Here is a 22,266-nt window from a genome sequence, read left to right on the forward strand (position 1 = left end):
ATACAGTTTCTGTTTCCCTTAGAGTCACCCAAAATTTTAATTGAAAGGATTATTATAAGAGCATATGGTTAGAACTGGAGGTAACCTTAGCAATCATCTAGTCTAACCCCTTATTTTATATATAAAGACTCTGAGATCCAGAGAAATAAAATGACTTGCCTAATCTTCCACAGGCAGTAAGTGATAGAAGTAGGGTTTGAACCCAGACCTTCAGACTCCAAATCAATACCACTTTTTTCTAAAAGAAATCTCTCAGGAGATTGTGGTGTCCTATGGTTTAGAAGACTGGTATTAAAAAGATGTAAGAGAGACTTGCAAAGAAACTCGGGATCATTAAAAGCAATGTATACTTTCCCAAATGCAATTCCACTTATTTTCTTCCTCCATGCAACTTTATCCCTGTTTTATTTTCCATATATAGATAGTTCAAGACGAAGCATGGATGTCCTATAGGAAGGTTTCTACTCAAATACCTTTCACAATCTGACAATAGACATTATTCATCTACTTGTTACATGTGGTATCATGTATGCACTCATATGTTTCCTGTGTAACTATTTAAGCAAAACCTTTTGGTAATTTTTGAGTCTGTCTTAGGAATCTGTGCAAAACTCTGAGAGTTGATGTAATTACCATAATGTCATCCAGAAACAGGAGCATCTAGAGGACTCATTGTATATATAATATATCTCGTGAGTTTTCTCTCTATGCTGGACATCCTCCACAGCAGTGGCATATGTCTTTGGCAAGAAACACTGTCCCTGATTTTTTTGCCTTTTTTTGATATTTTTAATCAGATCATTAATAAGAGCAAGCATGTAGATAGCACTTTAAGTTTACAAATCATTTTGCAAATGTTATCTTATCCTCACAATAACCATGGGAGAGGGTGGGTATGGTTAATGTGAGGATAAGCATCCAGCAGTACATCCCTCTTGAAAAGATACTATATATGGACAATGAATTAGGCTCGAAATTGTATAGGGAGAAGAAAGTAAACAGTTGCATTTGGGAGTACATTCTTTTCAATGACCTTAAGTTTCTTCATATCTTTCATATATATCATATCTTTTTAAATATCCATATTCTGAATCATGGGATACCGCAATCTTCTGAGGAAATGTTCTGAGAAAATTCTTTTAGAGAAAAATGGGATTGATTTGGAGTCCGAAGATGTGGCTTCAAATCCTGCCTCTTTCACTTACTCCTTGAGGGAGGCTAGGCAACTCAATTTATCTCTCCATTTCTCAAAGTCTTCTTATGTAAAATTAGGGGTTAGATGATATGGTCTCTAAGGTTCCCTTCAGCTCTAATAATGCTCTTATAATGATCCTTTTAATCCTTTTAATCAAAATTTGAGTAGATTAAAAGGATAATAGAGAACTGCATGGTGGGTACACATAGGCTAAACCAAAGTACTATTGTATACATGAAGCAGTGTAAAAGATAACATCAAATACATGTAGGACCAGAAAAGGAAACAAATCGGTATTATAAGTTTTCATGTTCCATTAGCCATGCAATATCAAGTCACCTAGAGGAAGGCCCCTAGTACTATTACTATCATCCCATTTTTATAGATGAGAAAAGTGAAACAAAGAAGTTTAAGTGATTTACCCAAGTATACTCAACCAGTATCTGAGGCTAGACTTGAATTCAGGTCTTCCAGTACTCTATCTACTGAGTCACCTAGCTTCCTTTAAACAAAATTATCTTTACTTTTTTCTCTATCATATAACATCACGTGATTTGAACACACATATAGGGAAAACCTTGTTGGAACAGAGCCTTTCAGGCTGAATTTTTCTCTACTGAAGAAATGCATTTTAGTCAATAAACAATAAACTGAGTTAAATCTTGTAACTGTCACAAATTTTAATTTAATGACTATTCATGTTTGATGTTTGTTAGTTCAAAGTAGACATTTTTTTAAAAAAATTTAGTAATTGTAAAGATGAAGTCTACTTCATATAATATCATGATTGAAATCTTGCTTGTTACTCTTCTGTGTTGTCAGCAAAAATGACCTCAATATATGTGTCAATATACAACAGTAATTATTGATGCTATCTCAATCACCTTTTTCCTTATAAAAAAAAGTACTATAATTTTCCCAGTCATTTGATCTTACCATTTTTTGGACACTTTTGAGAACTGATTCCTCAATACCCTCAATATTTTGTTATTTCCACCATGAACCTTTTCTATGCCTACTTGATTTAATGGCTGCTCCCATCTGTATTTCATCTGGTTCTATTTTTCTGTCAGGCAGCATATCAGACATTCCAATATCCTAGGATATTGATTAATAAATTATTTTTTCATAAAAATTTTGATCTATCTTTTAAATTTTTTTCAACTTTTTTTTTTTTTACTTCCAGTTGCCAGCTTAATTGTATCTCACACCAAACTTTCTTTTGTCCAGCAGTTTTTACAGTTTTACGAGATATTTCTTTGTATATTTCAGTTAGGATATAAGATTCTACAAATGAGTTTTGATTCTAAACCCGTGCGGCCCTTGGTTAATATATCTCTTCCCTGGCAAAAAGATCAAGTATTTGCTGACTGAGGTGTTTTCTAGAGCTCTGTGGCCACATTACTGCAGCAATTAGTTTATCTCAGTTAAACTTCCGTGGAATATGGTTATAATTTATGTCAATAATTTATTTCTCATTTCTGAGTCAATAAATAAACAAGCACCTATTGTGTACCTAGATCTTCCAAGTGCAGATAGATCAGGTTGTAGCTGTTCTGATAAATACTGCTTGTTCTCATTTGCATTGTTTCTGACTTGGTGTTAATTTTAAACTTTGTTGTAACAAGTTTATTTGGAGAGAGAGACAAACAGACAGAGAGACAGAGATGTAGACAGACAAAGAGAAAGAACAAGAGAGAATTGACTATGAATGTGTACATATATAGAGTATATATATATATATATATATATACACATACATTTATGTAAAATATACACATATACATATATTAAGATACATTAACTTACATGTCCATCTAACATGTGGAAGCCCTTTCCCCATATCCTTATCATTGAACATTCTTAACCCAGAATGAATTCTCTCACCACTTCTACCTCTTAATATTCCCAGTTAACTGTACCTGCTCTGATCCTTCCAGCTATAAATGCTCCATCATGAAAAATTAGCTTATATTTGTTTTGTATATATCTTGTGTATACTTATACATGTTCGTGTTCTTCTGTGATAGACATGTAAACAAACATAAACACATATACAGCTGATTCAGAAATGGGGGGTAAGCATGAAAGTCAGGAAGAATCATTTATAAGTCCTATCTCTGACACATATTGGCTGTGTGCCCCAATATAGTCATTTCTCCACATTTGCTTTGTTTAACTTTTGTGACTTTCAGCATTTGTTGATTTTATTGGTAACTTCATTTTCACTTTCAGGTTGGCAACTGGCACAGTCCTGGTTATGTGCAGTACAGGGAAAAGAAATGATAGACATCAAGTTCACTAGGTGATTCACTGTTCTTGTTCAGCCTACCATTGTAGAGAGCTACCTGTGAATTCATTGTACATTTCCATTGTTTGCTTTTAAAATTCAAGTTCTGTTCTGCAGTTATGCCCCCCAAAATGTAGGACAAGTCTTTTAGTCTCTAATCCTAGGTGTACAAAGTCAGTTATGTGGCTTAGTGAGAAAATAAATATGTTAGAGAAAGTGTATGCTAGAATATCTGCAACTTCTGTCAGTATCAGGTTTGGTGTTAATAAACCCATGACTCATTAGATCTGCAAAGAGGAAACTACTTATGGTACTATAGATTTCCTGTGTTAAAAAAAAGTGGATATTGTTTGAAATCAGTGTTCATGATGATGATGATGATGATAGTAAAAGGTTATAGAATTCTAGGGAATTAAGCATGAAAGAATGTTTTACATGTTATCAATTTTATTTTGCGTACTACACTTTATGGGTTATTTCAGGGTTACTGTGGTAGGAAAGTACATATCAGAATTAATGTGTTTCTTGTAAGGGAATTATATTCAGAGAAATATATTTTCAGCAATTTCTAGTGAAGGATTATAGTATTTTGGTAGTTGTGGGAATCTAAGATACTATTTCCCATAAGTTTGGTATGTCAACATTTGCACTTTTGGCTTTCTTGCAGTTTTCTACAAATGTTACCTCCATGAAAGTTGAGGATTGTAACGTATTTAATGTCTTACAGACACACACACAATCTGTTTAATTTTTTTCTGATTTCATTTGGTGCTTTGTTATATCTAGGAGTTCATTTGTGTATAATGTGTAAATCTTTGGACCTTCTTAAATTTTACTTCTAAGCCATATTTTCCAATACACTTTTCTACCATTCTTTCCTATGTTCACCTTTGCTGTGAAGTCACATAGACTTGAAGTATATGGTGATTTAAGGTAGAATTGTTAACCTCATAATCCTCTGCAACAGTTGTTGCCACATAAATTTCTTATATATTCTCTCCAATTCATCTTCCATACTGCTGACAGACTCTCTCTTTCCACCACGCTGTCCCCATTATTGAAGACGTGCAATGGGGATAGAGAGGACCAAAATCTATTCTGCCTATTTTCGTTTGTGAGTTGCCATGGCCAGTTACCTAGTGGTAAGCCTACTGTCCTCTCTTGCAGAATTACCTATGTGGTCCTCAGAAAGCAGATACAATTTGTTGATAGGATTTTACATTAAGCATGCCTAACTGGATAGAACCTGCCAGACCTTCTGTTCTATTGATGTAGCCTTCAAGATCCCAGTCATATCTATGACATTATGAAACATCAGTGTAAGATATATGCTTCAGACTGACTGCAATGGTACGTGGCTGGGTATTCAAAAATTATTATTCCATTTTTATAATATCTAAACAAAATACTCATTGTTATACATTATATATATATACATTACATATATAAAATGTATAGATACATTGTGCATCTATATATTCAGTCACTATTTTGTATCAATTTTTAAGTATATATCTATATAAATATATAGTTAAAAGTTTTGAGCAAAAAAAGGCATTCAAAAAATGAAAGCTTATAGCTTTTCATTGTGTTAGGTAGTAGATCTGAAAGTTCCTTGAAAAGATGAACTAGTTGAGCTGAAGTGAGCTCTGCTATACTAGAAACTTACAGGGGATCTAGCGACTGCCTTTTGTGTAAGACAATAGATCTTGTGAATATTCCTCTTCCTCTCCAGGCAGCTAGCTAGTTTGGTTAACCAAAATTGTTGAGTAATTGTTCTGTGGTTGAGAACAAAATGCTGAATTAAACTGTTCCCAGCACAATAATTGTGTGATTACAGCATTTATGCTGCTGGCCAAAGGAACAGTCATTAGGTTTGGAAGACTTATCAAAACCACAAGTACAAAAAAAATGCAAATCACATGTAAATTGTCCTCTAATACCTATAGTGGCATAGAAATTCAACTAAAAGTAAACTATGCTTCTAGTTAAAAGGGAGAAAGGTAGAAATCTTGATTGCACATTTAGTATATACATGAAATCAGAAGGAAAATGTTGAAAATGCATACTCTTTATGTTTTCTTTCTATGAATTCATTATAGAATCCCTGTCTTTTTCCTGTCAGTCTCCTCAGTCTGCCTCTCTCATGTTAACTCAGACATTGTTTGCTCAATATGTATGTCTGTAAAGCTGTTGTTAACCTCCCCTTCAAAATTATGAACAAGAAACCAACAGGTTGTTTGTGGTAGGCTGAGAAAGGTTTAGTAAAGAAACAATCTATATATGAAATATTGAATAATATTCAATCATCTATAAAATAAAAATAGTATTTTCTTTCTCTTTTGTTCTTTCTAGTATTTGTAACATGAGTTACTGCATTTGGGGGACCTTCACTTAACAAAGTATTTTACCACATTCACTATTTTCGGGATTAGTCTCCATAAGAGCAAGGATTGTGTTTATGCCAAGTTTGGGGATAGTCTGTACAGAAACCTAAGTAATTTAGCATTTTTGATATAATAGCAAAAGTAGTGGCATTGGTAGTACCAGCAAAAAAAACGATATTTTAAATGCTAACTAAATATTAACTAATGGAAGAAAAGTCTATTATGAAAGATGAATGAACTTGGAAGAATGTGTATATAATATCTTGGCAATTTGCCAAATCAGCTATGAATTATGATGGTATAGCCTAGTGAAAAGTATGAATAGGAGTTCGTTAAGGAAGTTTGCTTAGTGGTCTTGATTAATTTTATTTTATTTTTTAAATTGGATAGTTAATGGTACAACTGAACTCTATTAAGAAATGACTGAGGGGATAATCAGAAACAAGGCTGAACAGCTGAAAGTCTGAAAAGAAGTCTTTATTATGCATTTCCCTTGACAGTAATTAGAGGCTATCCAATACTACAAATATGTTTACCACTGAAATTTCCACTAACATTTGGTCTGAGTTTTCTTTACTCTTTGCCCATCATATTTAAGAATTCATTGAATTTTTTGATAAGACAATCTTTGGGGCAATAATTGGCTGTTCTTTCAAATTTAAGCATAGTACTAAAATACACAGCTTTGCACCATTGTCATTTTAGCCTATAGTATATCACACATTTGCTTTATTTAAAATGGCCTTTAAAGGTATGAGATTAAAGAAACACGAGGGGATTAATCAAAGGATTCAGGGAACATATTTAATATAACCTAAATCTTCAAAGTCTTCAAGATGTAAAGGTTTTGAATTACTTCCTACTACATGATATTAAATAACTTCTAATTTTTGTTCACTGCCCACACATTAATTAAAACAAACATAGCAATTTTAATTATTCCAGTTGTCAAAGATATACCAGGAAGAAGGTACGTTTAGGAGCACAGTCAACTATCAAATTATATTATTCATTAGAAAAATAGAAAAAATCAATTCCCTGGTGTTCTTAGTAAAACAAAATTTGACAATGCCAAATTAAAGATCATCATCCCATAAAGAAACTATTTTCCTTGAAGGAATGGAAATACATCCTGGAACAGAGACTGGGTTTAAAGGCTAAGCAGGGAAAAGAAACACAATTAAACAGAGCAGGAGGAGTCTATAGGTTGCGGCAGGATCACCCTCTGCAGTTCAATAATATAGGGGCTAAATGTAGAGAACGATGGAACAATTTGTTAAAAATGAAGAATTCTGTTGAATTTGTTTAAGGCAGGGCAGCAGTCTTTGACTGATCTTCACTCCCCATGGATTTTTCTGCTTGAATTTATTGATACGCAAGTTATGAATATAAATAAAGAGTCATATGTGGATAGAATTAAAGCCTGAGAATGGAAAGTTGTCAAAATAAGGAAAAAAGCAGAGGAAATGAGTAATGCATATGGGGTAAAAAGAGAGTTTGGCTAGATATTGACAGAATGAAGAATATCAGAAACTTCTTGTGGGAAGTGGAAATGGTCCCTAATGTATATAGATCTTTGAAGAAAATAATCATATAGGTGGAAAATTGCATAATAATAACTATTGTTATATCATTTAAATAACACTTTATGGTTTCCAGAGTGCTTGGCAAATTTTATCTTATTTTCTTCTTATAACTCTGGGAAGTAGGTGCTATTATTATCATCATTGCACAGATGACGAAATGGAGGAAGATAGGGTTAAGTGATTTGCCCAGGGTTATTCATCTGGTAAGTGTCTGAGGCTGAATTTGAACTCATATCTTGATGCCTCCAGGCTGAGTACCCTTCCTACCTACTAAACCATCAAGAACTCTAGATGCAGCACTCTATCCATCATACCACCTAGTTGCCAGGTAAATCATTTAAATTCCAAGGGGAGAAAAGAGAATTACATTTAAATAAATCAAAATAGGCTTCTAGTCAAGCAAGTAGGAAATTTTAAAAGTGACATTAGAAATTAATGTTAACACTACGTCCCGCATGGAACTTAGAAAAAAGAGAACTGGAAAGAAATAACATGTTCCTTTTTCACCTATTCAATACGGTGGAAGAGAAGGCAATAAGCATTTATATAACACTTACTATATATCAGACACTATACTAAGTGGTTTATAAATATTATATCATTTGATCCTTACAACAGCATTTTAAAATAGGTACTATTATTGTTATCACCATTTTATAGACAACGAAACAGCCATCAGAGGTTGTGAATTGCCTAGAGTCACAAAGCTACTAAGTATGTAAATGTCTCAATTTGAATTGAGATATTCCTGAATCCAGGACCAGTGTTCTTCCTGTCTAGTGTGTCACCAAGAGCTTTCTTCTGGTGCTTTCTTTGATTCATCTTATGTAAAGGCTGCTTAGGTTTCCATGGTATCTGAATTGAATAGCCTTCTATATGGAATTATCAGTCCATTTGTAAGCTTTCCTAGTGATCTATTTCCATTAATGTATAATTCTTTGTATGGTAACAGTTATATTCCTTACTTGGCAAAAAAAAAATAAACTTAATTAGCTCATTCAGATTTTTAAATGAAATTCAATAAACTTTTATTAAACACCTAGACACTATGCAAGATGAAATGAAACTACTTCCACAACATAGAACTAGCACCTTGCCTCTTTCCCTCAATGGAATTTGTAGTATAATAAGTTGCATGTGTGATGCAAGGTAGATTGCAATATGAACATTCTATTGATTCAGACAAAATGCTGAAAGAAAAGTTGATCAGGATGAGATCATTTTGAAACTGGAGGATGAGAGAGGTGTTGGGTCTTGAAGAAAGTCCTGCTCCAACTCAAAAAACCACTGACATTTTTATCATAAACATTAAAATTAGCTAGTTTCCCAATTGTGTGGCTACTATTTTGTACTCTTTTTGAAAAGAGGCAAAATAATGTTCAGAGGTGGCAAACACATTTGATGGTTTGAATTTTTCCTTGAGGATATTTTATTTGAAAATGACAGAGTAAGCATAGGCGTTAAAGTAGCAGCTGTGATGAAGCAAGAAGGGCACAAGATTTGGAATAAGATGATTTCAGTTCAAGAGCTGGTTCAGTCCCCTCCTAGCGGTGGACTTAATCTCCATCCTAATTGTATTTCACCTAAGCTCTTGAGGTTTCATTTTCCTTATCTGTAAAATGGAAATAATACTTTCAGTGCTTGTCTCAGAGGATCGCTGAGATGAAAATGTTATTGACCATAAAGCATTTATATGAATGTCATCTACTATTAATTTTGCATTTATAACTATTAATATAAAAATGAATATACCTAACTATTTTAAAGACAGGCAGGATGGGATAGTAGACAGTGGGTTGGCCTCATAATCAGGAAGACCCTCCTGCATTCAAATCCTATCTCTTTCACATCCTGACTCTCTGACCCTGGATAAGTCAATTAATCTCTTAGTGTTCCAAAAACCTTCTAAGAATATGTTTCAGAATAGTTATTGATCCACCTTGGTAGAGGGAGTGCACTCACAAGGAACTTTCTACACTTTTTCATATACAACAGGTGTAGATAGGAAAAATTCCTCCTGTATCTACATTGTCTTCAAACGAAAAGCACTTAAAAAAAGTTAGATACCAAGAGATTAAATTAATCCATTCATTCAAAAGGCATTTATTAAATACCTACATATTAGTTACTGTGATAAATACTAGGAATACAAAAATGAAACAGTTCCCTCCTTGAACAATCTTATAAGGGTGAAGAAAAACATAGACATATAAGTAAATTATGTGTATGTACACATCTAAATGTATATATGGATACATGTAAGTGTATAATATACCTACATAAGTAAATACATACACATCTATATCACACACACATATTTACGCATGTATATATTTATTAATTTAAATCTAAGTACAAAATAATTTCAGAGAAAGGGATACTAATACCTGAGGTGGATAGGGATCATGAAGTGCCTCCTGAGCTGAACTATGAGGGAAACTAGTGATAAGAAAAGGTTGAGGAGAGTAAGTTCATTCAATAGCCTATGCAAGGACAGAAATTAGAGAATGTTTGTATAGGAAACATACTGCCAGGCCTAGAGGCCTGAGGGCTACCCGAGTCTTCCCTTACCTCTATCGGAGGTCTTCGGTTGGCCAAACCGGATGCTCGTATGAGAGAAAGGACGTTCCAGAGTCGAACAAGGGTTGAGCTTTATTTCAGGGTCTAGTTACAAGTGCAGGGGGAATACTTCCTTAGGAGGGAGCGAAGAATCTCCCAAGGAGGCAAAGATCTTACAGTAAGAGATTGGAAGTAGAAGTATAAGTGAGGAGAGAGGGGGAGGGGAGAGAGGAGAGAGGAAAAGCGGAGCCTTCTGTCGTGTCCGCGCCCCTCCCGCGCTAAGAGCGCTTTCAGGCTTTCCTGATCCTAATTAAGCTCTTCAGCAGCATAGTTTGCATCTGAATACCGTGCTGTTAGATAACAATAGTGTGCCCAGATCCGGGACAATCTCGAGGGCGGGGAGAGCTCTCTCCCATCACGTTTCTCACGGGAAGAGGCGGAAATACACGAGATAGCTCGGTTCACCTCGATTCCCAGTCGTTTCCTGGGGGGTCTCGTGAGAACTCTAAGATTTAGAAGTTCCCACCTTTACCCGCCCGAGACTGTCCACCTGGAATTGAGCTTCCATCCCCAGCAACATACAGTAAGTGGAGGGGAATGATTTTTAATAAGTCAGAGAAGTATACCAGAGCCAGATTGTGAAAGGCTTTGGATATCAAACCTAGAAGTACTCTTTTTTTTAATCTTAAATATAAGAGTTATTGAAGCTTCCTAAGAAAGGGCGAAACAGAGTCAGATTTTTGTTTTAGGAAGAGTAGTTTGTCACTTTAGTTCAGAGAATGGTGATCTAATGAAAAACAAACAGCAAGATTAAGCCAAGTATATTTAGAGAAAAGCCACACTGGGGACAATGCAATTGTGAGAACATTGAGGGACTGATACACAAAGTACATGAATAAAAGGGAAATATGAAAGATGTAGGAAAAAACTTAGAGTATATTAATACAATTTTTAAAGGTAACTGAAAATGTCAGCTGCTATTAAGATACTTTCTTATCTCTCCAAATTCACTGTCAGTTACCTATGCATGAATGAAATACATCTTTGATGAGAGTATTAACAATATTCAACAATGGACAAAATCTTTATAATTTTGCAGTTAACTCAAATAAATGAAAACAGTGTGATATAGAGGATAGAACAGAGGACTTGGAATGAGGTGGTCTGAAGCTTGACTCTGAGATTTACTACTTTAGATGACCATGGGCAAATTACTTTTGCCTCATTTTCTCATCTATCAAGTAAAGAGATTTTAATCAATGACTATCAAGTCCTGTTCTTTTCTATAGCTCAAAATCTATAATCCTGTGATAATATGTAGAGAACATGATATCCCACTGTGCTTAGTGTTTATTAATTTTGTAAAAAAAAAAAAATTCATTCAGTAGAGCAAAATGCCTCCTTAAAGGCTCTTTTATCTTTTACAACAAATCTTTCACCCACACATTAAAATCCTTTAAGATTCCCTAAAATATATAATAAAACATAATCTTGTTTATCAGCCTTATGAATAATCAGTTCATAAAAAAGGAAATGTATTCTCACCAAAACTGTTTTCACTATGATAAAAACGTTTGTATGGAATCCATATTGAAGAGGGATTTCTGTAGATTATTAGATTCTCCAGATGTTCGTGTTTGCATATAATATTGTGTATCAAGCCCTGGAGCATTGCAGAGCCTCTGGGAAGAGATCTGTAACCACTCAAAAGTTTAGTTTGACCATATACATGGGAAAGATCAAGTGGATGAAGAACATTGCCTGGATTATGACACACATTTCAATGGACAAAACACAGACAATGGAGATAGACAACAATTTTGGCCTAGGGTTATACAGGTGGAGATAAACAAGCTGAATTACTTTCAGGAAATTGTAAAATTATTTGAAGGATTCCAAGATTCCTCTAGGGAAGAACAAAGGTTCATATTTTCAATACCAATATTCTTTTGTGATTGTTATATGGCCATGGGTCAAGGAATGTAGTTTAAAACATAGTTTAGGAAGAATAACTGATAATCACATCTCAGACTTGGTGTGAGTAGGCTGCGGCATATAACTAATGAGGAATGTCAAAGAAGAGCAGTTATAAAAGGTGTTCCTGAGCAACTATGTTTGTAGAACAAGAAGATGGATTGATTATATGGCAAGGGATGCCATGTGAATAGCAGTGAAAAAAACTAAAGAACTCTCACATATTAGGTGGACTTCCTGTGGTAAATTTATGGAAATCTCCATTCATACAGAATGGAGAGGCATGGATGTGGTTTTAATCTGCATCATTGGAAAGAATTTACAAATCACTGAGATTATAGATCACTTAGCTGTATTTAAGAAAGGAAGACTGATGAAGGGAAAGGGAAAAGATCAGAGGTAAGGAGACAAACTAGAAGGCAATTACAATATACCTTGCCAAAGGTGATAAGAACATAAGCTGAGTGGTGGTCTTATTGGTAGAGAGAATATAAAAGATGCAATCAGTATTGTGGTACAATCAATAGGACATGGAAATTAAGGGAAAGTGATTTCAACCCCCACTTTTTCATTGATTCTCACTGTCTCCCTATCTGCCCACACCCATGTCTCCTCCATCCTAAAAACAAAACAAAATTTATTCAATCCAACAATACCCAATAGTTATCATCATATATCTCTTCTCTCCTTTTTAACCAAACTCCTATCTGACCATTCATTCTTTATCTCCTGTGTTGGGTCTCCACACAGATGATGTCCATTAACTGTAGATGTACTTGGCACTCTTCTCTTTTCCCTCCAGAATATCTCATTTGCTGATTTCATCAGCTCCCATGGGTTTATTATAACTGTAGATGATTCTCAAATCTATTTTTCCAACCCTAATTCCTCTCCTGATGTCCAGTCTTACAGCTCCAGCTTCCTATTGGACATTTCAAACTACATGTCCCATATCCATCTCAAATACAACATTTTCAGAATAGAATTCATTATCTATCTCCAACCTGACTAACTTTTGTGTTACTGTTGAGGACACCATCATCTTCCTAATCACCCAAGCTTCAAATTTCACCATGTCATCCTTAATTTATCACTAACAATCACCCCACATATCCAGTCTGTTGCCAAGTCTTGTCATTTCTACCTTCGTACATGTTCCTTTCTGTTTTGGGTGGACTCACACCATCAACAGTCTGGTACAGTCCCCGATCACTTCACACCAAGATTGTTGTACCTTCTGGTTAGTTTCCCTGCTCCAAGTCTCTCCCCACTTCAATCCATCCTCCACTCAGATACCAAAATGATCTCCCTGGAGCAAAGCTTCAACATGTGACTGGATGACATGTCACCTAGTTAATTCTAGTGCCTCTTTTTTAACTTTCAGGATAGAATATAAAATCCTATTTGGCTGTTAAAGTTCTTCACACCCTGACCCCTTCTTAACTTTCCAGTTCTCTATCACTTTACTTTGTTCCACTTACTATGCAGTACCCAGCCTTGTTCTGTTTGCTTTTTCTGATACATAACACTCCATCTCTGGGTTTTGTAACTCATTTCTGGCTGTCCCTCATACTTGGAAGGCTCTCACTGTCATCTCCTGGATTCTAGGACTTCCTTCAAAACTCAGATCAAATCCTCCTACAAACTAAATGTAATGTGGCTACTAAAGAAATCAATAGTATGTTAAAGTACAGTAAAATATGCATGGCTTCCATGAATATAGAGGCAATAGCCCCACTGTACTATGTCTTTGTCGCACTGTTTCTGTAGGATTGTGATCATTCTTGAGTACTATAGTTAGGAAAGACTTTATTAACCTCAACATCATTCAGAGAAGGGCAACCAGAATGGGAAGGACCTTGAGTACATATTATATGAGAAATAGTTAAAGGAAAGGAATGAACTGGGGATGTTTATCCAGGAAAATACTTGGAGGGAGAGGGAAAATTATACTTGGCTTTATGTATTTGAAGGGCTATCATTTGAAGAGGAATTAGATTTGTTTAGCACCAGAGCGTACAACCAGGAGGAATGGGCAGAACTTTTAAAGAAATAAATTTAGGCTTAATGTTAGGAAAAGCTTCGTAATAATTTGAGCTATCTATAAGTACAATGGGCTGCTTGGGGATGTGATGAGTTTCTCTGCAGTGGCAAGCAGCAAGCAGGTTCTGGATGCCCATTTTTTAGGTGTATTAGAGGAGGAATTCTTTTCATATAATGGTTGAACTAGATGACTGTTTGAGGTCCCTTCCAACTCTAATATCCTATGAGTCTGAGTCTAATATGAATGCAAGTTTATGAATAGGAGTGAAGGGAATAAATAATGGTGGACCACCAACAGAAATAAGGAAATTAATAAGAGGGTGAGGTTGATGGGAAAGATAATTAATTCTATTTTTAACATGTTGAGTTTGAGATACCTCTGGGACATCTGAGACATTTCTTTCTAATTTTCTTTTTTATCATTAACTTAATCATTAATATGTACAAATATTTCAAAATAGGAAGAACAGGAAACGATTTTATTAGAAATTGTGAACATGTTATATGCTTTTTAAAAAGAAATGTTATTTAATAGTAATAATAGTGAAAGCTAACAGTTACATAGCACTACTATGTGGCAAGGTACTGTGCTAAGTGCTTTGCAATTGTTATTTCATTTGATCCTGACAACAAGCCTGGGAGGTAGACGTTATTATTATCCCCATTTTACAAATGGGTAAAACTGAGGCAAACAGAGTATCTTGCCCAGGGTCACACAGCTAGTAAGTATAAATCTAACAAGGGAATAGGAAATTGCTCTATTTGTGATCTGTTCTATACATTTTCTTTTAATACCTTGTTGATACTATTTCATGTCATCTGTGACCCACTAATATTTCTTCTCAACTCTTTCCAAGTAGAAGTTGTCCCTTGTAATATGTATGTGTAAGTAAGCAAAAGAAATCAACATATTGGTCATATTTGAGAATTTATGTCTCATTCTGGAGATCTGGTAAACACCCGGCTTCCTGTGTGGTGAGTTTCAATTCCTTGATCCTTCAGTTTTCTCCCAATTTGTGTCTCCTGCACTAGCCATACTCTACATTTCTTCTAATCTCAACTCCCTGGTGAATCAGTTTAACTCTACCCTGTCCTCCTCTGTTGAATTCCTTGCCCCCTTCTCTTATTATGCCCTTATTATTATTATACCTCGTCCATGGATCCCTCTTGTGATTTGTCACCTTCTCAGCTATGTACATTCTGATTAACGAAGATGAAGAAAGTCACGCACTGCTCTTACTGGGGCCGCTACAAATTTATTTCATATAACCTTAACTGGGCCTTCACTGCTACTAGACAATCCTATTATATCTCCTAATCAACTCACTATCCCACTCTCCACAGCAATTCTTCCAAACCTTTTCCTCCCTTTTGCAACCTCCCATGGATCTACCCCTCTCCTTTTTCTCAGTTGAGAACCTTGCCTCATACTTTACAGAGAAAACTGATGCCTTTGGCTATGAAGGCCATCTTTTTCCCTCTTCATCTCCTACCACTCAGGTGCCCTCTGCTACTTTTTATTCCTTTACCTTGTTTAGTGTGATGAAATGGCCTTACTCTCTAATAAGACTAACCTGCTCAAGTGATCCCATTCCATCCCATCTCCTCCATCAGATCTCCCCCTCTGTCTTCCCCACCCATTTACTTATTTTCAATATCTCCCTCTCTACTGTATTTTTTCCTATTGCATATAAACATACCCGTGTCTCCCCTATCCTGAAAAAAAAATCCCTCACTTGATCTTTCCATCCCTGGCAACTATTGTCCTATATTTCTTCTGTCTTTTGTGGCTAAATTCCCCAAAATAGCTATCTATTAAATGCCTCCACTTTTTCTTTTCTCACTCTTCTCTAACACCTTCCAATCTGACTTCTGAGTTTTATCACCCCACAAAGACTGCTCACTACAAAGTTACAAATGATCTCTTAGGTGCCAAACACAATGGCCTTTTCTCAATCCTCAATCTCTTTCACCTCTCTGCATCCTTTGACATTGTTGATAACTCTCTCCACCTGATGTTGTTTTCTCTCTAGTTTTTTGAAGCACCACTCTCTTCTGGTTCTCTTCCTATCTCTCTGACCTCTTTTTCTCCATCTCCTTTGCTGGATCCTCCTCCATATCACACCCTCTAACCATAGGTGTTCTTCAGGGTTCCATGCTGGGCCCTTTCTCTTCTCCCTTCATACTACTTCCCTTGATTTCATCAGCTCGCATGGACTTAATTGCAGTCACTATGCAGATAATTCTCAAAGTTACCTTTCCTGCTCCAGTCTCTCAGCTGATCTCTAATCTCTATTCTAATCTCACTTTTCAACTCACATTTCCAACTGCCTTTCAGGTATCTCTAACTGGATGTCCAGTATACATCTTAAATTCAATATGTCCATCTTAAATTCAATATGTTCGATATGCTCCTAAACCCTAGCCCCCTCCTACCTTCCCTATTACTGTACAGGGCAACATCATCCTCCCATTATCTCAGGTTTGCCACCCAGGAGCCATCCTGGATCTGTCACTCTCTTTTACCTTCCATATTCAAGCTTTTGCCAAGGCCTCCCAATTTCACCTTTGCAACATCTCTCAAATATCACCTGTTCCTCTCCGTTGACACTGCCCTAGCTTCAGTTTAGGATCTTATCACTTCATTCCTTGAGTATTGTAATAGCCTGTTATTGGGTGTGTCTATGACTTCTTTGGGACATATGCTAATAATAATTTAATAGTTCAAAGGGTATGTGCAGTTCAGCAACTTTACAGTTTCAAATTCAAATTTCATAATTTCAAATTTTTCCTAATTATTCAAATTATTCTACTAATGTGTAACTCCTTCAGTAGTGTATTAATGTACCTATTAGGGCAAAATTCCTCAAACAATTATTATTTCTTTTTTTTTTCATTTTTGTCTATCTAATGGGCTTTTCATATAATACTGAGGTTTTTTTTAACTTTATTATTAGTGAGCCTCATAATTAGTGATTTGGAGAAAATCTCCATACAGTTATTGATAGCTTGTATTTCTTCATTTAAAAATTGCTTGTTCTTGTCCTTTATCTACATATTGACTGGGAGGATGGTGATAGAGACAGAGAGAGAGAGAGAGAGAGACAGAGAGACATACAGATACATACACATATAAGTTCTTTGTTTATCTTGTGTAATAGGACTGATAAAGATGCTATGAAAATTTCTCCATATATTAATTTTCCTTTTGCAAAGTTTTACAATTTTATACAATCAATATTGTCTATTTTATATCAACAAACAAAACATTTTAGGATCATCCCTATCCCTGTTTATATAAGAATTTTTCCACCTAGATGGAGCAAACATTCATAACTTCATATAATTAATAAAAGGAAGATGTCTATTGCCTTTCTTCTCTGGATGTCTTATTTTTTAAATTTTGTCACAGTGTGTGGTGTCAGATGTTGCTCTAGACTACTTTCCTGTTTTCCTAGAAGTTTTTTTTTTTTTTAGATAGAGTCCTTTCCCTAGTATTTGAGGATCTTGGTTTTAATACTATGCTACTACATTCAGTTGCATCTGTTTTTTTTTTTTCTACCTAACCTGTTCCATCAATCAACTTTTCCATTTATTTTAAAACTTCCAAATAGTTTTCATGATTACAGCTTTGTTGGAGAATTGGTACTGCTACTCCCTTTCATTTCTATTTTTTTCATTATTTCCATTAAGATTCTTGACCTCTTTCTTGTTCTTCCAGATTCATTTTGTTATTCTTTTGCTTAGTTTAAAACAAATGAGTCCGTGGTAGTTTGATGAGTATGAAACTAAATCTGCAAATTAATTTAGATAGTGTTGCCCTTTTTTATTGTTATATTAGCACAGTTCAGTGTTGAACAATGTCCCTCTAATTATGTAAGACTTCTTTTATTTTTGTTAAAAGTATTCATGTGTTGTCATTCAGTGGTGTCCAGCTCTTCATGACCCCATGGAGCATAGGGTCCATGGGATTTTCTTGGCAAAGATGCTGGAGTGCTTTGTCATTTCTTTTTCTGTTAGATTAAGACAAACAAAGGTTAAGTGACTTGCCCAGGGTCACACAGCTAGCAAGTATCTGAGGCTGAATTTGAACTCAGATCTTCCTGACTCCAGGCCCAGCGCTCTAGCTGGCTATCTAGCTGTGCTGAATTCATATAATCCCTGAGGACATCTTAGTAGGTAGACTCCCAGATATTTTAGACATTTGAAGTATATGGTATTTTGTAATATTATATAATGAACTAGTAAACAGAACCTCAAAACAAAAACATGGTACATGGGAAAACCATTTAGAGGTGCATTTTGTAATGAAATTATTTGGATAATCTATTCCTAAGACTGAGTATCTGCAGCATATTTTGCTTTGCCTGGTATATTTTATGTCCTATTTTTCCTCTGCTTATTATAACTGACATAGTACCATATGACATAAAACAATGTGAATTTTTGCTAACAAAGAGAAAAAGCAGTTGTTTGAATAGGCAATGGCACATGAATGAATCAAGATATTTTATTATGTAAAAAATGAAAACAAAATCACGTATATTTGTGGGAAATAGGAATTTATGATAAAGAATGGGTTTTTCTTTGTTCAAGTAACAGCTGTATCAAGTTTTATTTTCAAGAAATTAAAGAAATCTCAATCATAAAGTAATGCCTCAAGCTTCAGAGATTATGATCAATACCCTTGTTATCCTTCAGGGAATATTTTGCAGCTAAGTACTCTCAAAAACAGGTGCTATTTATGACTGGTGCAATACCCCCAAAGATTTTAGTTTCCCTCAGCAAAGAAAACATCTGTCTGTTCCCCAACAATTATTCTTTTGGTAAACAGTCACCCTGTCTTGTCACCCTAAATAATTATCCTATCATCTTAGAACATAGAGATTACACTAAATTACAGTAAACAAATGTCACTGAATTTTAATATAGCTATTTTATTTTTTTCATTATTCTATTGGTTGAAATTATACAAATTGAATTCTACTTATTAGAAAAGTATGTTGGATAAGAAAATACCAAATATACATGAATCATTCATTTTTAAAAAACAGCATATTTATTGGGGAAATGTGTAAATCAATTGTATATGGCATTTAAAATAGACTTCATTGCTTTAAAATTGAAAAGGAAGACAATTCTATATCATTTTTAAATGGTTACATCCTAGCAACAATGCTAACAAACACATCATGTAAAAGTTAAAATGCAGTAGTGAAATGAGCCATATAAAGGAAGAGTCAGTGACCATATAATATTTCAGTTTCTATTATATCTGGTAGCAATCTAGTTAAAAAGAAATGACAGTTGCCCTGAAGGAAATAAAGTGGAGATATTATTGTACTAGTAGTTTGGAAGGAAAATTGCACTGTGTTTTGACTGGATTATTTTAAATCCTTGCAAACTATTCTCATGTCTCTGCAGTGCTACTTCTTCCTCCCCCTCCCCTCCCTTACACAAATTGAGTTTATATCGTCTGAACTCATAGGGCTCAGGGGCCCTTTTGTGGCAGGGAAGAGGAAAAGGGGAATTAGAAAAAGAAAATATGACAGACAGTTTTGAGAGAAAAAAGGGTAATTTTCCTTCTGAGTCTATTCCTAAATGGGAGTCCTTCCGTGCAATATTTTGCTTCTGTTGAGCAGTCAGTCAGAATCAAGTGTAGGATTTTGCTGGATTGTGGGCTTTGGCACTGACAGGTTTTATTTTGGAGGGGAGAGAGCACAGGGAGGTAGAATGTGGGGAGGCTGGTATTTTAGCTCTATCAGCCCTGAAGGCAGAGTTAGCACTTGCAATGGGACAAAAGTATTCACAGTCATCAGAGAACTTTGCAGTCAGCTTCAATAACATCATTCCTTTTTTCTGCTTTTTTCTTCTTTTTTTTTTTTTTTTGGCAGCCAAGCTCTTAGTAGAACCATCTGTCTTTCTATTAGTATTTTTGAGTCCTGTTTTGAAGCCACTTTGCTTGGCAAAGTCACTTTCATCCTTGGAAACGATTTTTAAAAAAGTTCTGTGGCTCTTTGCCGAAGAAGAGTACTATGTAAAAATCCACATGGCTGTTCATTTTTGTTCTGAAAGAATATGGCTACTTTGTCTTTGTCTTGTATCAAATAAAGCAGGAGGTGGGACAAGCAGAAAATGTCTGGTGGGGAGTGAAAGGTGTGGAGCAGATTTTAAGCAGCAAATTTGAAGATGATATCATGTTCATTTTTTTATCCTTCTATTGTTATATAAATGCTTTCTCAGTGAGATTTCTTCAACTAATCTAGTAGATTGATTGGAAGGGGAAATTACTTTTCTACTTAATTTTAATACCATTTTTTCCCTAAGAGTAAGTCAGCCAGTTGACATATGTGCCTTACCTTTTCTATTAAATATGAAATAACAGATCATTAGTGGTCATTGCAGATCCCATGATACTTTTTTTTGTAATATGGGGAGTTAGCATCCTGATCCTGGCTTAACTCCAGTTTGAGTAATTATATATTGCCTACCTAAACTCCCTTTGTGATCTCATTTGGATATTATATTCTTCATTTTCTGGCTGAAACTGCTGTGTAACGTTGCTGTGTGCTTTTAAACAGCTGCCACGTTCCCTACTGACGGTGGCTGAATTTCAGCTGTGGGTGAGCTGATCCCCATGGATGGTGTGTGTATGAATACTATAGCACTCAAAAGACTAAATGTGTTAGAAAAGTTTGCAAAAGTTTTAGCTTTAACTATTTTTAATTGTTTCAAGCTGAATTAAAATTACCTCCTGTTAGCTGAAGATTTGTAAATTTAGTCTCAGTGCAATTTTCTAACTGGAAGACAAGGTGATAATCTTTACCTTTCCCTCCTCATACCCACTTTCTAAGAAGAAAATTAAAATATTTTACAATAGAAAAATGAAAAAAATGTGAATTCTGTTTAGTCATAAAGATTTTGGTTTTTGACATATACATTTATATTGCTACATTCTGCATTATATAGTAGGTTTCTAAAGTGCAAAGATCATATACTATGCATATCTAAAAGAATTATAAATACTATGTGTTAATGCTAAAAATGACCAAATTATGGATTTTTTTTAAGTGAAGGAAAGATCCTTTATAATTCATTTTGAATTTTTCTAACTTCAGGGGTAGCTTAACTCCATCCCCCATACATTAAGAAAACCAAATATAACCTTTCTTTGACTAAAAACATTATAAATATATATTTTGTCTTAACAAATTTTGAAGGAGATTTCATTTTATTGTGCTTACTTACTTGAAAATTGAATGTTAGTTAAGATTTAAGAAAAGAGGGGAGTTCTGCAGACTCACTGAACATAATGCAAATTACTCTGATGAATCACCAATGTCTATTGAATATATGTGTATTGAATTTTTCTATATATATACAAAAATCCTTTGCAATACTGTGTCAGTGTGTTTTAAAATAGCTTTTATATTCCTTAGTAAAGGCAGATAATTTTTAGCATTAACTGAAAATAAGCTAGTTTAAGTTATATATGTATATATATACATGTATATATACACACATACACACACATAAAATGCAGGTATGTATTTTTGATACAGTTAAGACATGCAATTTTTCATGACAGGCACAGACGTCTGATATCAGAAGAGACATTAATACCTCCCCCCACTCTGTGTTTTTCAGAGTATTGTGTTTAAGAATGACACATTTTAAGAAAGATGTTGATTAAACTACATCCAGAGACAGACAATAAGGATGGTGAGGTGTTTGAAAGTCTGCAACATGTCATATGAAAAAGAGTTGGGTTGTTTAGCTTGGAAAAGAGAAGACTAAGTGTTGACATGACAACTGTCCCCACATGACAACCATCCCCACTACTTGTAGGGCGATGATTTGGAAGAAAAATTATACTTACCCTGTGTTCCTTCAGAGAGTAGAACTAGGACCAAGTAATTGATTTATTCATTCCACTGCCATTTATTAAATGTTCCCCATATGCAGAACACTGAAATAGGCACTGTACTAGGCACTAGAAGAGGTACCAAGATAATTACTTTTTTTAACATAAAAAGGAAGATAATCCTTCCTTACCTCAGCAAAAGAAGACCTTTGAAAGTAATTACAACATTACAACAGTAGATAGGCTGTTTTCAAAGGAGTGAACCTATTGGATATGTCAAGCAGAAGTTAGATGAGCATGTATCAAGCATGATGTAAAGAGGTTTCCTGAATTTGGCGGGAACTTGAACTAAGTGGCTTCTAAAATCA

The 22,266-nt window shown here is 34.9% G+C and overlaps 1 protein-coding gene across 14 annotated transcripts in view; it reads left to right on the forward strand.

The window, feature by feature from the left end:
• SOX5 (SRY-box transcription factor 5) overlaps positions 1 to 22,266 on the forward strand; it is a 1,296,482-nt gene that overhangs the window by 1,101,043 nt on the left and 173,173 nt on the right. The window lies entirely within an intron of this gene.

This window comes from Notamacropus eugenii, chromosome 3, assembly GCF_028372415.1.
Source record: "Notamacropus eugenii isolate mMacEug1 chromosome 3, mMacEug1.pri_v2, whole genome shotgun sequence".
In the NCBI taxonomy this organism is placed as follows: Eukaryota; Metazoa; Chordata; class Mammalia; order Diprotodontia; family Macropodidae; genus Notamacropus; species Notamacropus eugenii.